We start from the raw sequence: 18,712 nt of genomic DNA on the forward strand, positions 1-18,712 counted from the left end.
GAAAAGTGATGAGTAATTCTTCTTGAAGTGTTAGTATGGTTCTGGATCCAGAATTCAGCACTTCCAAAATTGTCTTCCAAGTCAACTTCACAAATTATTATATTTGTGAAATACATGGCATGTACAGTATGTGTAGACAGGAATAGTGTGAAAGTGCCTTTTCATCATCTTAACTGTATTACAGGCAATGTGCTGATTTGTATGAACAAAGACCGAGTTGAGGCAGACTTTAATCAATGTAATTTTGTTGCAGTGCAGGTGTTATTGTGATTATAATTAGTACTTTGGAACAGCTCTGAAAAGTGCATTATGTTCTGCATGGATGCATTTGTATTACGTTGAAGTCAAGATGAAGTCTCAAATTTATTGGAAGTGACATACAGTACCACTGAGGAGCATCACAGAGCCAGCTGTGCAGAACTGTAGTCATGATACTGTAAAAGTGGAAATTTTCGCAGTGTGGAAAATAAAAGCGTGTGAATATATTTGCATGCCATATGTTCCGGTAGTTAATGTTCTGATTCTGCAGAATTAAAAACATAAGGGAATGCGAAATTCATCTACATGGCCTTGCACAAAAATATTACTCGTACAGAAATATCCACTTTTACAGTAAAGTCATTTGGAAACAGAATTGTTGTGAAAAACCTGGTCAGTAAATCTGTATAATATGCATGTACAGGTCATTATCTCATCTTACATGTGTCAAAATGTAATTCAATACTGTGCACTCCCGTTATAGCGAACATGGTTATAACGAAATTCCGGTTACAACGAAGTAAAAATTCAGGCCGCAATATTATCCTCTCTACGTATTTTTATTGTTTATTTGTTCAGTTATAACGAAATTTCAATATAACGAAAGAAAACTGCCGAGTCCACTGTATGATTATTTTCTGGTGTAGCATACAAACCATGAATACATGTAGTACTACAATTGATTGCATTGTTATGAAAACATACCATACATTATCTGATATTCCCTTTAAAAGGGGCTTGTAGAATTGTTGCAATTTATCATTCGTCGATATTGTATTTTCAGAGTAATCTTAGCCCGTATCCTGTAGAGCTGCAACCTTTGCTAAATTTGTAACCATGTCCATGCATATCAAGAGATTATAAAGCCATTTTCATTTGCAGTCATTCAATCAGTGGTACCCTGTCGGATCCCCGCTTTGGTACCAATCTTACATATTAGTCTCCTGCTTATTAAAATACAATACAATTTTGTAGTCATGATACACAGCCCTCGCTGGTTTCATCACGGTTGACTATTGGTTTCATCAACATGACTTCACTGGGTGCTGCTTTGCCTCCGCTAATATTTGATGACTACCTCCACGGACAGTAAAACAGGGTCATCAATAAAACCAGTCTTGCATAATTTATTGTTTATGGGTTGGATCTGTCACAGAAATGCACAGTTATACCAAGACCCTGACAAATTAGGGTTACACGCCACTATGACTCATGCAGAAATATGATTGCTCTGGTCTGTGCTATCTGTGAACACTTGTGGGTGTTCTGTTGTTATTTTATTCTATTTTATTTTCACAGCACATTGTCCGTATCCACATTCTGCCATGTATAGCACTCTACTAGGAATATTCACTTTGGTGGTACCTGCCTAATAGTTACTATGAATCACATAATGAATTGAGTGATTCACAATGTGCCCCCCCCCCAAAAAAAAAAAAAAAAGTGTTTTTCTGCAAAGTCAGAGATGAGCTGGCCACCTAAAAATTAAGTCTGTGCTTTTGATGACATGTTTTTCCAAAATGATGTGTAGAATGTCACTTGCCATACACGCCAATGGTACAGGTATTCTTCATGATTTTCAGAGTGTAACCTGTATGACTGTAGATGGCACCAAGCAGAATTAATCACCTTTTTTAATAGTAGTGTTGATAGAATGTTGATAGAATTGAACAGGATCTCTGTCGTACTTCTTATCAGTTCCAAGCATCTTCCATGCAGTTTCATTGCCAGAGGATGTTTTTATCATATAATGATTAAGTGTCATACTACCGGTACTTTATTTTCATATTTTATGCATACAGGTCTTCATGATTAGGGTTTTTCTTAACAAGCAAGAAGCCCCCTTCCCCCACTTGCCCAACATAGCAATGGGTAATGCATGCAAAGTGCATTCCAAGTATTAGAACACGCTCGGTACGTGCAGGTGGTGGAATAGCTTGTTAATAGATCGTGGGGGGGGGGGGGGGGGGGCAGGGGGATTTCATAACTTTGAATAGACTATAGTGATAAACTGGTGTGTTCCTTGTTCAAACATAAACACTGAGCAGTATTTTATCAACTATAGATGCAAATCCAATATGTGACTGACATGAGCCCAATTCTCAGATTCCTTCAGATGGCCATGAATCTGTGAGTGTGAGGTCTTCTACTTTTCAATTTCACCAACTCTGCAGAGTGTATGTTAACTGTTTTTAGCCCCCTTTTAGAGCCCCTTGCTGGAAATGCCAGATTCACAGGGAACAAAATAGTGAAGATAATCAGATTAGCCTCCAGTCCAGGTTCTGTGCTATGAGTTGATGATTGCCAAAATAGATAAGCACCTGCAAAGAACGAGGTAGGATATGCATGCACTTATGACATACACATATTTTACCCAACAAAAATATTAAAGATGACACATAATTTTGCAGTCTTCTAATAATATTGAAAAGAATCTTCCATTGATGATTCAATGCTCCTAAATTAGATGTATTTTTTTTTTGTATTTATTTGTGTATAAAATCATTTATTTATTGATACTTCTGGTCTGCATAAAAGTAGAATGCAAAATAAAGAGCAAAATAAACAAATTGAAGAAAAACCCCTATAAGACCTGGAAGATATGACAGTCTTTTAGATCATGTACACTGTAAGTGCAGTTTCAGCTAATCCTGTGGATCATAATAATTGACCAAATAATGTTAGCCACAAAGAGAATTTTTATCAAAAGTTAGGTAGCCTGATATGAAAATACCTGTAAGAGAACTTGTTGAGAAGATAAAAAGAAGATGAAATACTGCGTAAACTACTATATCAAAAGAAATAATTCTTAGAATTGTCAACTATTGGTCATTGTTAAGTAATTTATTTTCCTTCATTTTCAAAGTTTTATTTTGTCAAGAGTTGGGGCTCGTAATTCACATTGGTAAGATGCAGCATATAGAAATTCACTTTTTTCACCTGATCCAATAAATGACATTTGAGTGATTTTGCATTCTTTGACCTTGTTTTTTTTTTTATTCCCCCACCCACACATAGTGTGTATGGGGGTATATAGGAATCACTCTGAAGTCGGGTGGCCGGTCGGTCGGTCAGGTGGGCGGGCGGTCGGTCGGGCAGTCGGTCCGTTGCAAAATCTTGTGGATCGAACTCCGCTCTCATTTTTTGAGCAATTGACTGTAAATTAGGCATGTGTGACCACTATCAAAGGTAGCTGTGCAAGACACCTTTATCGGTAGTATCGCATAATGTGTTGGCATGGCAATGGCATATTTTCATAAAAACGTGTGGATTGAACTACACTCTCACTTTTTGAGCACTTAACCCCAAATTTGGCACGTGTCTCCGCTATCAAAGTAAGATGTGCAAGACACCTTTTTCGTTAGTATTGCGTATTGAGTTGCCATGGCAACAGCAAATTTTACAAATATCTTACAAAATGTTGTGGATCGAACTACTCTCATTTTTTGAGCAATTGACCCCAAATTTGGCATGTGTGACCGCTATTAAAGGTAGATGTGCAAAATACCTTTTATGTTAGTATTGCATAATGCGTTGCCATGGCAACGGCATATTTTCATTAAAAAACTTGTGGATCAAACTACTCTCATTTTTTGAGCAATTGACCTCAAATTTGGCATATGTGACAGCTATCAAAGGTAAATGTGCAAAATACCTTTTATGTTAGTAGTGCATAATGCGTTGTCATGGCAACAGCAAATTTATTTTAAAATCTTACAAAATGTTGTGGCTCAAACTTCTCTCTCAGTTTTATAGCAACTCAATTGAAATTTGGGATATACGATCAATATAATGTGTAATTGTGCAGGACACATTTTTTTTGCTTGTGAATAAATCTGTTGCCATGGCAACAGCAGTTTTTTTTTTAATACAATCATACAAAAATATGTGGATTGACCTAACTCCCAGATTTTTTTGCGAATTTGACTTGAATTTTGGCACATGTGACCACTACAGTATGTAGATGTGCAGAAGGGCTATTCCACGGTTACTCACGTTACACTTGGAGAAACCTTCTCTCATTCCTGGAGCTGTAACTCCCTTATTATAGATATGAACCAAACAACTTTTTATCACAACAAAGTATACAGTCTGACTATCCTTTGTATAAAAACAAAACTTGAGAAATTTCGATATGCTCCTGGCAAATCTTTAAAATGTGTCGGTTACTCACGTTACACGATTTGGACATGCATAAAATAAAAAGTCGACAAAAGTGAAAAGTGTCCTCATACCAAGCCTTTATGAAAGTTAATTATATCCATTTCAAAGAAGTACAGTAGGGAGACCAACTTTGTATATAGTATGAAAAATAACGAACGCATGGATTTTTCTTGGGGTGCAGATAAGGTGGTTACTCACGTTACGGTTACTCACGTTACATTTTGTCCATGTATGGTCCTCAATATAAACATCACAAAAAAATTAATAATGTGTGTAGCATTCAAGTTTCTTTTTCTGAAATAATGTGTGTAGGATATCAGAGACCAGTTTATGTTAAAGATAACATTCTGAGTAGGTTTCCTTTTCTCTTTTACTACAATTTTGTAAATTGGACAGTATTGATATGCTATTTAAATGTATTTATTATACTGTATGAGATCTGGCATGGGCTTTGCAAATGAAAAAACTCAACAAATGCATTCAATTTAATTTCTTGCTTCAGCATCAATTAAAAAAGAACAACAGTAAGTATAAAAAATAGACAAACATAATTAAATACTCTTCCGATTGGCTATACAATAGACCCTAGACATAGACTCAAAATCCAAATCAAATGTTCACATTGAGCTCTCCTTTCTTGATACTACTGTCCATGTTATTTAACCTGCATTTTGACTATACTATCCAGCTGATATGTGTTTGTATTGAAAGTTAAAGTGTCCACAATTATTGCCAATATTGATAGCTGGTGCATCTACAGTAGTTTTTTTTTTTTTTTTTCATTAAACATCTTCTATTTCATGTAAAAGATTACTAGGGTTGGGCCATTTCCAATACATCCCAACTTGCTCCATTACAGATACAGTGTACAATATACTTGATATGTAGTTATTCTCTTGGCCAACAGCAATTACTTCTCCAGGATACATTCTTCTGTCTTACTCCACTGTATACCAGTCTCTGTAGATGGGTTCTCTTGTGCCTCCTCTGACTCTGGTTAAACTTGACTTGCTGCATCCGCAGAAATCAGGAATTTTGAGATCTCCCCTGCTTTTGAAAAAATACATACGATTTAAGCTTGTGATTCCTGGAATGGGCTGTGTGGCTTCATATATGATACCAATATGAAGAAAATTTCTAGCCTTCATCTTAGCTGGTGACAGGACTGCCACTGTTACACCCTCCATGCCCTTAACTGCAGCAACAGATGTAGTAGCGTCACACATATTAGCTTTTCTGATCCTTACTTTACCCCACATTTGATGTTTCACAAATATAGCTATCCTGTCCACTAGTCACTGGCCATCGGATGTGTCTAAAAAGTTCCACTAAATCTAGAGTTTATCTGTGCAGTGTGTACAGTGATGCTGCAATGTTTCTGTTTTTTAATTATGATGCTGGGCCATCTGACCAGAGAAATCCTTTTTCACATGATCTGGTAAGCCATCCAGCACAGTTTCCTTTTCTGTGGGCAAGATTGTCTGATGTGTTGATGTGGGAGTGCTGAGATGGAGACCCAGAATGCCACACTGCCACTGTAAAAAAGACTAACCTGCCTTTGATTCCAGTAGGCACTCTGGATCTTATCTTGAGCAACACAGGTGTAATTTTTGCTGAAATGAACCTAAATGAGGGCTTCTTTAGGATAATCATTGTTGGTTGTTTGGTTGCGTGTCTGGTCCTCACATACTATGCCTGGTGACGCTTGTTATGTTGGAGGAACTGAGGCACCAAACTACAGTATGTTGTAATCGACTAGGTTACTTATGTGTGGTGCTCTCCTCAACAGCTTTCATTTATCGGTTGTCTTCTGTGCACAGATTTCTAAATGTACTGCTGGGTACCAGCACTGTCAGAGTTCATGATTCTTATGAATCTCCACCATCCTTGCACAAATTGCACTCATTCATCCAGCATGCTCACTTACGTGTACGTGTAGGTTCACTATGTACACAAGAATCTCTAGATCTCTGGGAGCTCATGCAGAATGGGACATGGTGATGATACTTTGTGAAGAGCACTGATTTCTATGATGAAGTTCCCGTGATATTTACGTATCTTAAAAACAAACACTGTGGGGAAGCTTGTTTGAAAGTTGGACATGATCGAGACAAAGTTCAGTAAATTTTACTCATACTTTCCCACTTTGACATCTGGGAACACCTTGTAGAAAAGAGCATGCGTTTCCAAAATTGACAATGCCATGTACCAAGCTCATATTTATTTATTTATTTGTTTATTTTTGATGAGGAAAGAGTCACATCAGAGAGGGGTACTCTCATTTCACTTTTAATGAACCAAAAATAACTTTAAAGCTTACCACGAGACTTAAAATTTGCCATCCCACAGTAAATGTTACCTAAATTCATAATTTTTGCTGGTTACTCACGTTACAAAATGGTTACTCACGTTACAAGGTTACTCACGTTACAGTTTTTCTTCATCATTTTTATAAAGATTAGTATTTTGTTGTGATTTTGATAGTCATCACCTTGTCAAAGTTTGTTTGAAGGAAGAGAATTTCAAATCCCACCAATTTAATGTGAAGAATTGTTCTCTCAGAAAACAAAGTCAGTTTTTTTGGTTACTCACGTTACATCGCCTAAGTGGGTTACAATATTTATTTTTGAACGAGTTCTACAAATTTACTTGAAAAGCTGTTGTGTATTTTAGGTAATTTGAGTCTTCTAAAATTCAGAAATGAATAAACTGGAATGATGTTGCAATAATGAAATGGTAATATACCATATTCCATTTTTCGCTATTTTTCGTGTATTTTGGTACAGAATGGAAGTCACAACTTTCAACCATTTTTTCCCAAAGTAAACATATGAAAATTAACTTTTTATTTTTGGTTCCTGAAAATATCATGTATGAAGGACTAAAAATGAAAATAACACAGAAAAATATTGAATTTGAATTTTTAAGCTCATGTCCACCAACCTGTGGAATAGCCCAGAACACAGGTCTGTTGATGTTGAACAATGCGTTTCCATGGTAACAGCCTTTTTTCACTCAAAAGAATAAAAAAAAAATGTGGATTCAGCTAACTCCCTCAGTCTTTCAGCATATGCCTTGAAATTTAGCACATGTGACTTCTGTGGTGCACTTGATCTTTCGTCATTGTTGAACAGTGTGTTGCCATGGTATTGGTAACAGCATATTCTTAATGAAAATCATACAAAAATACTGTGGATTCAGCTTACTCCCTCGGTCTTCTAGCATTTGGCTTGAAATTTGGTACATGTGACCGCTATAGTACAAAGATGTGTAAACTATATCTTTCGTCATTGTTGAAGAATGTGTTGCCATGGTAACAGCATATTTTGAATGAAAAATCATACAAAAATACTGTGGCTTCAGTTAACTCCCTCAGTCTTTGAATATTTGGCTTGAAATTTGGCACATGCGACCGCTATAGTACAAAGATGTGCCAACTTCATCTTTCGTCATTGTTGAATGATGTGTTGCCATGGTAACAGTATATTTTGAATGGAAATCATAAATATTTGGAATTCAGTTTAGTCTCATTTTTTGTTTATCATTTGCCTTCAAATTTGGCACATGTTGCCACTATATTAACTAGCTATGCAAAATTGATCTTTCGTCATTGTTGGAAAATGTGTTGCCATGGTAACAGCATATTTTGAATGAAAATCATACAATGATATTTTGAATTCACCTAACTCCTAGATGGTTTTGAGCATTTGACTTGAAATTTGGCATATGTGACAGCTGTGATATATAGTTGTGCAAACTTCATTTTTTCCAATGTCAAACATTTTGTTGCCATGGTAACAGCATTGTTTAATGAAAATCATGGAAATTACTGATTTATTTGCTTTACTCATTCAGGTTTTGAGCACTTGACTTGAGATATATATGGCACATGAGTATCAGTGAGCAAACTATACATTTCTTCAATGTTGAACAGTACATTGTCATGGTAATTGGTTTTTTTTTTCAATAAAAAGAATACAAAGTCATCATTGCTAGTTGAGCTAACTCCCTCAGTGTTAGGTGGGGGTATTAACCACATTGAGTGATACTTCTAGTTTTTTCTAATGAATAGATCTGTATTTGCCATGTAGGACAGTACACTGTGCCTGGAGTTTTAGAACACCATACATGTTAGTTGTCAACTGAATATTGTACACTGCACAAATTTGGTACATTTGATAAATGATGTTGCATTCATGGGCAGTTCCTAATGGTGTAAATTTCTTCTCTCAGCTATACTAAACCACCACAGCATGAAATGTCAAGTACCTCATGACTGCACATGGCTCTTGTGAACAAGCGCGCAAATCTGAGAATCTGGGATACGAGTGCGCGTCTAGGAAGTCACACCCTGATAAAGGTTTTGCCAAGTGTTGCAGATTGTTTTTTGATCTGTCATTGTTCAACTGAATTTTAGATTGTTAGTTCAGTGTCATGGCTTAGGTCTCAACCTTTTGTTGGGTACATGAACCTCAGGAAATGCAAAGAGTGCCTGCACCCAGCTGCAGCTATACATAGATCTGCAACTGTTAGATCTTCTTGTTCTATGTCACAAGAACACAGAAGATGTAATGTTTTGGTATTTCTAAAAGAAAATTAAGGATTTAGAATCTTCTTATCCCTCTCCATTATTTCTGGTTACCTCATGCCACACACCTCAGTGATATTAACTATTGAATGAAGAACATTGCTTAATTTATTATACAGTTAATGAAAATAAGTTTAGTATAAATCAGTATCATTATGTCACCGAATACGCTGCAGTGCAGGTTATATTAGAATGGAGTACACATGATCAATATGAAGGATGTGTCAGTTTTTACAGTGTATTATACAATTGATGCACATTTTCTCTGTGCTGGGGTTTTGATTTATAATGTCTTACCAATTACTATTTAATCTAAGTCTGTGGAAGGAAGTCAAATTAAAGTTATAAACAACCATTGTCAAATTATTGACTGTAAGAAATAAATGTCTAAAGTACCAAACAGTGAAAGGTTCATTAAATCAAATGATGGGAACCAAAGCTGTGACAGAAGCTAACTTGTGTAATAAACATTATGTTTTGACAAAATTGTCTATGCAGATTATATGAGGTGATAATATTAGACCCTCATTAAAGTCTCCCATTTGTTTGATGCAACATTTGAATGAAATTAAGTTAGAAGAAAGATTCACTTCTCATCTTCAAGTTATTCTAGCATTGTGACAATTAGCAGTTATGATCTTTAAAAGGAATAGTTTATTGTCGTCAAAATATTAACCATGAAAGTGATTTTATAGTATTCTAATGTATGAATGAAAGACAGAATTGTGAGCTGATAACATCATCTCCGTGTCTTATAAGCATAATGTCATTGAGGTCAATATATTAGTTTTGTAAAAGCGTGTTAAACTTATGTTTGTACAGTTTAGATGAAACTGTTACGTTTCTGTTTGTTTACTACTGTACTGGTATACTCTTCTTGTTACAGTCGAGTTCAGTATAGGATAGAGTTTTCCTGTGATGTTAGAATTGATATATGTGTGCCGTCATATCAATAAATAAATAAACAGGAAATTTGATGTGATTTATGATCTATAGGTATATTATAGTGAATGATATCTGCAAGAGATTTTTATCGATGACTTTCTGATCTGAGAGGAGCTGGCTATGTGGCACGTACTGTACATTCCAGGTTCTGTTTGGTTCATTTTGTCAAATGTTGCAGAACCCCCCAGTGCCCAAGGGAAATTGATCATTTTGATGAAGGACCGAACTTGAAGCATCAAAATGTCTTACCTCCTGTTACCCTTTCCAAGCCACAATTAAAGGGATGCAGCGAGCATTTTAAGGGCAGCAGTAAATTGGCATATTCTGCTGTCATCAAATTGTCTCTCAATAGGCGCGGTCAGACTGGCAAAAGATTGAGAAGTTCAAGATCGCGAAGTCTTTGTGATCTTATGTGGTCCGTTCACACTGGCTGCCAAAGATCAAGAAGTTTGGGTCATTAGTACATGTACACAAGAAAGAAGAAAGAGTGTGCTGTCTGATTGCTAGTGATTGGGAGGTAACAATGAATACCTGTATTTGGTTATAACACAATAGCCATGCACTTCTGAGACATCTCCTGAAAACAGATGGTGGACTAGCCACCTGACAAACTTTGCGAAGTGTCATTTTCTAGTGTTCACACTGGCAAAAGATCAAGAAGTTTGGAAGTGCTTGGGAAATATCCCTAAGTTTGAATGGGAAGATTCGCAAGAAGTTTCGCAGGAAGTTTGCGGTCACACTGGCAAAACTCTCGAGCTATTAAAAAATTGTGATCTTAAACTTCTCGATCTTTTGCCAGTGTGGCCATGGCTACTGGCTTACTCTGCAGCACATAAAGTCTGTTATGTGTCAATAGTGAAAACAACATTGCCCTTTTCATGTTCCAAGAAATACAATGGAGCAATTTCAAAAGTTTTGAAGTATACATCACTTCTTTCGTGGCTTTGTTTACAACAGTGGGAGGAATACTCAGCACTGTCAATATTTTATGGCAAAATTTGCTTTTTCCCTGTGACATTTTTTGGGTTCCTCTGATGGAGACTTGGCACTGTTTCATATTGTGTGAAATTAAGATATTACGTGTAAATATGTTGGTTAAAAAACATGAACGTGCCAGTATAGTCAGAACCCAGTCAGTGTCTACAGTAGTTTGTTTGTCCAAATGCAGAGAGCATGTGTGGCTATAGTGCTTTGCTCTTTATCCATGGCTCTTTGTTGGTGTGCAAAAGATGCAAATACTTGCACTTTGGCAAATATCAAATTAGGTCTCGTGATTGTAGGGGAGGATATGACAGCTAATACACACATGTCATGTCCTATTTGAGCTGGTCACTAATTAATCCCTCTGACCACTGCAGCCTGATGCCTGACTTATTGATTCGTCCATTTCAGCTGCCCAAGGTTAGAAGTCCCACTCAGCTAATAGCATCTCTTTTTATATTGACTAACTGTTAATAAATCACACTGAATTAATTAAAAAGGTGGAAAGCTAAAATTAGCTATAACTGGAGAGTTCCAGTGTGGCAAATTCTGTGATGGTTAGATGCATTACCATGAGATCATCTGTGTACGTAGTACTGCCAAAGTCAGGATGAAAGCTTTCTTGAAAGACTGGCTGTGTAGTAGTACTGTAGTCCTTGTAAGCTGTATAAAGTGTAATCAATCTAAGGCTGCGTTTATCTAAAAATTTTCTGAGGCAGAGTCACGATCCTAAACGCGTTTCAGGCATTTTCAGGGGTTAGATAAACGCAACCCTGTTTTCAAACGTGTTTAGAAACGCTGTTTTGAAACGCCTTTCAAAGGGCATTTTAAAACACGTTTGAGACCACGATCGCCGTTCTGTGAGTAGATAAATGCGATGCAGTTTGAAACGCATTTATATCTCAAGGTCAAATCCTAGCTGTTTCTGGTTGTGCTCTCTACCCATTATTTGTGTGTGACTGATGAGGCATGTTTGGGTATGCAGTTGACCTTTACTTCCTGGGTCAAATGGCGCAAAGCAGCTGCGCAGTGACACCACTCGAATTGCGATTGTATGATGGTTAGATAAACGCAGCACCCTGAGAATCGCGTTTCAAACCACGTTTGCAAACACCTTTCCAAACGTATTTTGAAACGTGATTCTCTCTCTCAAGTTAGATAAACGTAGCCTTAGTTAGCACAATTCAGGAAAGTTTGGGACTTCATATATTAAAAATCCATCCACTTTTAATGTACCTACAATATTGTTTCATAGGCAATCATCACTGACAGACTTAAACCATGGGACCTTACCCTGACAAATGTCTGGGCAGCTTCCCTCCAGAGTTATGATTCCTCGTCTTAGGCAATAAAACTGCTGGAGAGAGCAAGAGATACTATCTTGATAGACACACACCATGAAACCTTTTCTGGGTAGGTTTCCATAACGACCTATCCATTTGTGTGTGAAAGGGGTGAGAGATTAGTTGACAGTTGATGACACAATCATGTCAGCTATTTTTCATATGAAGTTTGTAACTAATAACACTGCCGGGTGAAAATGTGTAGGATTTAATAATTCCCCAAGAAAGTTTTACAGTATATCCGATTCACAAGGCTTCTTCAATTCTGCTTTTTGAATTATCTCCAGGAATTTTCTTGTGTGTTATACAGTTGTAGTCAAGTCGACCATAGTGTGGAATTACATGTGTGAGTGCGAGAAAAAGACATCAATACTACATCCAGAATGACTGCGGTGGACAGCCACATCCCCAATGTTTATTCAGCAGAGTACCATCAATTATGGTGGCAATAAATGACAAGCTTGCAGTTCAGCCTAGTATGTAATACCACATAGCTACAGTGTGTGGGTGGAAAGAGGTGCAGCCAGTGTGAAGCTGAAGTCTTTTTCTCTTGTGTCCTAGTGTTCAGAGGCATCATGATTCATTGGTGCTTGGCCAAAGTCAGAGACAGTTCCAAAAAAAAAAAAAAAAATTTTTCACTTCGAAATAATGATCCATCATTTCTATGGAGGTTAAGCTGAAACATACCTTTTCTTGAACCCCATGCATGAGCTGCCATCAAATCCATGGCACCCCCCCCCTTCATTTGTGCTTAAGCCTGTACACCGCAATATGTCAGTAATCAAACAATCACAAAAACATGTGGAATCCAAATATTTCCTGCTGCACCCTTTAGAACTACTATTTCCAGCACCAGTGAAGAATACACTTGGCACAATGTTCTGTGGTTGTTTCTAGACTTGAAAGGGAAAAATTTTTTACAACAAGAATGTGTCATCTTCTCACAGTTGGAATGTTCTCTTGAGACAAATGATTCATTCCTTCAGCAGTAGAGAATTGTCTCTGTGCCAAGTTTGATGTATGTTGGTATAGTACCAAGAAGGCTCATAGCACACTGAAAAACAAGGAAAAGTGCATGTTGGAGTGACCTCGTGGCATGTTTTGATAGTGTGTGGTTTTTTTTTTTTTGGGGGGGGGGGGAGGGGGTGTGCTATTCCCAGCATAACTACAGAGTTATTAATATTTTTGTTAATGCTGCAATCACTTTTTGTAGCAAGATGGCTATTTGTGGCTGTCCATGGCAAGGCATGTTGAATTGTAATATTCCTTGAAATGTGCAGGTCACAGAGCTATGCATCAATGTGGGTGCAATGTACAGATATTTTCATACATGGTAAAGGTAATGTCTGTTAGTTTTGTATTGAGTTAGTAAGCATCCAATCTCCCTCTTTATACAAAATCTAATTGTAATTTTCAGTTGATAGGTCCTTTCTGAGCTTTGTGTGGAAGATATTGTAACTTTGTTTCATATTGAATGATTGCCACAGTGTATGATGCACTTACATGACAGAATTCAATCATTGTATTACGTCCAGACAGTAGCTGTATAATACTGGCTCTGCACAGAAATTCAGCTATTTGGGCATTATGTTTTACTATTTCACAATATTATCTGTTTTTTTTCTTTCTTTTTAGTTGTTTCATGTTTGAAAATGATTGGATGTGTTGCTTATAATCAGTACCAATACATGTACTATCTACATGAATTTCAAAGTACTATTGCACATGGAGCTGGTGTAGCTCCATGAGTACACTATAACATTAGTTCATTTTAATATTTGGTATAGTGTAAAACTTTGCAACTAGTACAACAGATGCAAGTGAACAACATAAATGCCTTTATGTATTAGTTAAAAACTGTAACAAACCCAAAATACATGCTTGACCATAGAACTTGACTGGTCAGCTGTCGCATTATTTTTTATTTTAAAAAAGGCAGATTTTAGTAAGGCCATCATGTACAGTCTGTATTGAAATTTACTCCACACCAATAGTGACAATCTTCACTCATTACCAAGCATGACTTGTGGATATGTAAAGTGTACATGTACATGCTCTGGTGTGGATTATCCAGTTGACACGTGATTAACCGCAGAATACAAATTTGTATGATTGAGACATGACACTGATAAGAGAGTTTGTACAATTTTGGAGAACAGAAAACGACTGAAGCTCTGCTGTGTCTGTGACGCTATCACCCACAGTGAGGCCCCTCACAACTCATGCTAATCTGGCCATATCAGATTCCTGGGAGCAATTTCGTGGATCCTGTATACAACTTCGCTGTGGCAGCACAAATGTTCGGCCCTGATTATTGATGCATGGCTCCAATTTAGCTGCTTAGAGCATGGAGCATTCAAAACGGAGTGTCAGACTGGGCAGCCATTCATTGTTTTTGTTTTGTTTTTCTCCAAAGTGACTTTCAATAGCAGCCAGTCTCTCATACTGTCAAGGACAGGTCAGAGATAATTAGATTTGGTATCACATTCATCATGATCAAATAAAAGAAACCACAATCCCATGTTTCTCATGTACAATCTAACATTGATTTCACCTTCTCTTATCTGGACCTTTCCTGCTCGACAGACATTTGATACTAGTGCAAAAATGTCACAAAATACAAATCTTGGAGCTGCTTTGATATCATATGCAGTATATCGCTTGCATAGAAAAGACGTGAAAGAAAAAGTGGACTTTGATGTTCATGTACCACTTGTACACAGTGTGTGATGCAAAGTGTTTTACATGTTAGAAGGTAAGAATAAGATTGTTTTTTTTTTTTTAGCAATGCCAGGTCTTCAAATTTATCCCACAGACTGTTTCAGTATAAGGTGACCATAAAGTAATTTGGAATTACATTGTAATATGTGGGCTTTATCAGCTATAGTTTTCATAGGAAGTAGTATAAGATTAGAGAAAGGATGTTACATCTACTTTAATGCTGATTTAAACACATATATTTAGCTCTCTCTTTTTTTAAACTTGAGTTGTTTTTGTGCACACACACAAGACGAAACAAACATGAATATATACAATGTACATATAATGTTTGTGTGAAAAAGAAAGAATCCATATTACGCATGGAGTCTTGGATGATAGTGATCACATGATGTATCAGTTCCTCTCAGGCAGAGAAACTGGTCAATACAAAGTAGACCAGTTTATGAACTATGTGTGGTATATTAAAAATTATGAATGTACCAGGCCAGTTCACTCCACCATATATTGGTTTAATTCTATTTCAGTCACCAGAACTTGATAGGCAAATGTGACTAGATTTGGCAAGCCTAATGCAACCTCTGGAGTTACCATAATCTCTGTTGCCTGAGTTTTGCTTCTCATTATATTACAAAGTAAAGGATGAATCTGTTATCACAGCATATAATGTTGTTTTGTTAAAAAACAAAAATAAAAACCCATCAGAATAGCATGTTTCTTAAAATGCTTTTAGTTCTTTAATAGAGAAAGCAATAGGGCAGGTGCCACAAACAATGTAACATGCATACAGGAATACAATTGACTGCTGTAGTTATTATCATTACTCTTATTATCAGTTTGTCTTACATCGATATTGGTAATGATTATCATAATCGTATCATCTGTATTGTCATCACCTTCATTACTATGATTCTTTTTTTTCCCCTCCTCTTTTGATGAACGCTGTTTCTTCATTTTCACATAAAACTCAACAGCACACATTGTAACATTATGTAGTTTCTTTCTTGACAAGTGTTGGCCCCATCTGGCTCTTGTGGCTCACAATCAGAATGGCTTACTTAACCCATTGAGGACGGGCTGATTTTGCTCCAACATGCATTTCCCATAGACACTTGCCCGAGTATACTTGAGACTTGTCCTCAAGGGGTTGATGTAGCATATTTTCTCTTGTAGTACTGTATGATGTGATAGGTATTATGTTTGTTGTACTTTCATTGGTGATGGTTTGCTTTTTTCATCTATAGGCAAATGCTCCACCATGTTTAGGCCCTTTTGCAATCCTTGCACCCCCCCCCCCCTTGTCAACTTCTTTAATCTTTTAAAAGGAAGAAGATGTCTGAGTAATTCCATACTGGTGATGAAAGAGAGAAAGAGAGAGAGAATATGGGATAGGTAGATATAAAGATAGACAACTGGTGCATTGCCTGTATTTAAATATGAAAAAATAGAGAAGGAGGAGGGGGTCAAGAGAGGCTGTAAGGGAAGGAGTGAGAGAATCAGATGGAGGGAGAGTGTTGCATGAGTCAGCCCCAGTCAGGCATCTCTGTCATGTGATGTCATGCCAGTCACGCTGGTGACATTCATCTCCATGGGGACCTCAGCATTCCTGCCTTGGATAAACATATCTGTCTCTTCTCTATAATGAGATTCTCTATCATACCCTCCCCTCCCCCCCCCCCCCCCCCCCCCAAAAAAAAAAAAAAACACACACACACACTCACCCTGTTCCTGTAGTTGGGTGCAGAAAAAGACCAATGAATTACGAAGTTTATACATGATGTATCATATTGAAAACAAGCTTATGTTAATTCTATTCAAAATCAGTAGACCTGTAGTCTACAGTGGCAGTATGCCATTAGTTACATAAAGAAGAAAATGAAAAGCCTACCAAGACTTATTTCATTTGTTTTTATGCAAATGTATATGCAATTTTCCTGATATCTTTGTGAAGCAGAAAGAAAAGAAAAAGAGACAAATCATATGAATAAAGGCCATTTAAGCTGAAAAGTATCATCCTTATTCACCAGTAAATATGTAGGTCAGGATTTGCATTTTGGTGAGATAAATGTAGAAGGCATCGAACATCTATGAAGCAGAATCAAATCATGTGGCTGCAATGGCCATCTTGATCCCAATCAGTAATTAGTTTGAATGACCAGTGATGATTTCCTCTCTTATGGAAGCACATCTGCTGCAGAAGCTAGTAAAAAGCACCAACAACAACAATTACATATTCCTCTGTTAAACATGGGACATCAGTGAAAATTTATGGAGAAAATAGTACATTGTTGGGCACTTATCTATTGTTCAGATTTAGCTCTCAGTGTCGTAACGTACAGGCTAACCTTGGTAAGGTAGTGTAATTATACCCCCGCCAAACGAAGTTTGAAGGGGGTATATAGGAATCAGTGGACGGTCGGGCGGTCGGGCGGTCGGTCGGGCGGTCGGGCGGTCGGGCGGTCGGTCGGGCGGTCGGGCGGTCGGGCGGTCGGTCCGTTGCAAATCTTGCGTCGCGAACTACTTCCTCAGTTTTCAACCGATTCCCATAAAACTTGGCACAGATGTGTGCCTTGGGTTGTAGATGTGCAAGACATATTTTTTGACAGTACCCAAAAGTACGTTGCCATGGTAACGGCATATTATGGGCAAAAATGGGTACAAATCTTGCGTCGCGAACTCCTCCCACAGTTTTTGATCAATTTTTATGAAATTAGGTACAGATGTTCATCTGAATATGTTAATGTGCAAGACACATATTTCCGCAGTGGCAAAAAGTGCGTTGCCATGGTAACGGCATGTTATTGGTAAAATATAGGGCAAAATGCTTCATGGCAAAACTGCTTCATCAGTGTTCTTCCAATTCTCATGGAATTCATATTGAATGTTTGTCTTAGGATATAGGTCAGCATGACACATTTCTTGACAGTGACAAAAAGTATGTTGCCATGGTAACAGCTCACATATTATGAGCCAAAATGATGGAAAATTTTGTGTTGCAAACTGCTTCCTCAGTTTTTGCCCAATTTCCATGAAACTTGGTACAGATGTGTGCCTTTGGTTGTAGATGTGCAAGACGCATTTTTTGACAGTACCCGAAAGTACGTTGCCATGGTAACGGCATACTAATGGCAGAAGATCAAGGAAAGATCTTGCGGATTTAACTACTTCCTCAGTTTTTTGACCAAAGCTTATGAAATGTAGCACACACCTTGATCTTGGTGGGAAGATGTGGAAGACATATTTTTCGGACGTGTCGGAAGCTGCGTTGCCATGGTAACGGCATATAAATGGCAGAAGATCAAGGAAAGATCTTGCGGATTGAACTACTTCCTCTGTATTCGACTTAAGCTCATGAAATGTGGCACACACATTGGTCTTGGTGAGAAGATGTGCAAGACATATTTTTTGGACGTGTCGGAAGCTGCGTTGCCATGGTAACGGCATATTAATGGCGGAAGATCAAGGAAAGATCTTGTGGATTGAACTACTTCCTCAGTTTTTGACAAAAGCTTATGAAATGTGGCACACACAATAGTCTTGGTGGGAAGATGTGCAAGACATATTTTTCGGACGTGTCGGAAGCTGCGTTGCCATGGTAACGGCATTTAAATGGCAGAAGATCAAGGAAAGCTCATTCCTTGGGTAAGACTGTCGTCACGGGGCGGGGGTATTAATCACCTTAAGTGATATTTCTAGTTATTGGATTAATATACTG

At 37.4% G+C, this 18,712-nt stretch overlaps 1 protein-coding gene and 1 pseudogene across 1 annotated transcript in view; one reads left to right on the forward strand and one right to left on the reverse strand.

Annotated features, from left to right (window-relative positions):
• LOC139727766 (uncharacterized) overlaps nucleotides 1-18,712 on the forward strand; it is a 47,809-nt gene that overhangs the window by 6,624 nt on the left and 22,473 nt on the right. The gene's annotated exons all lie outside the window — the stretch shown is intronic.
• Nucleotides 5,764-6,627, reverse strand: LOC139727748 (uncharacterized; annotated as a pseudogene).

This window comes from Diadema antillarum, unplaced genomic scaffold (assembly GCF_040938485.1).
Source record: "Diadema antillarum isolate AM-2024a unplaced genomic scaffold, OU_Dant_1.0 seq00000150_RagTag, whole genome shotgun sequence".
NCBI classification, from domain to species: domain Eukaryota; kingdom Metazoa; phylum Echinodermata; class Echinoidea; order Diadematoida; family Diadematidae; genus Diadema; species Diadema antillarum.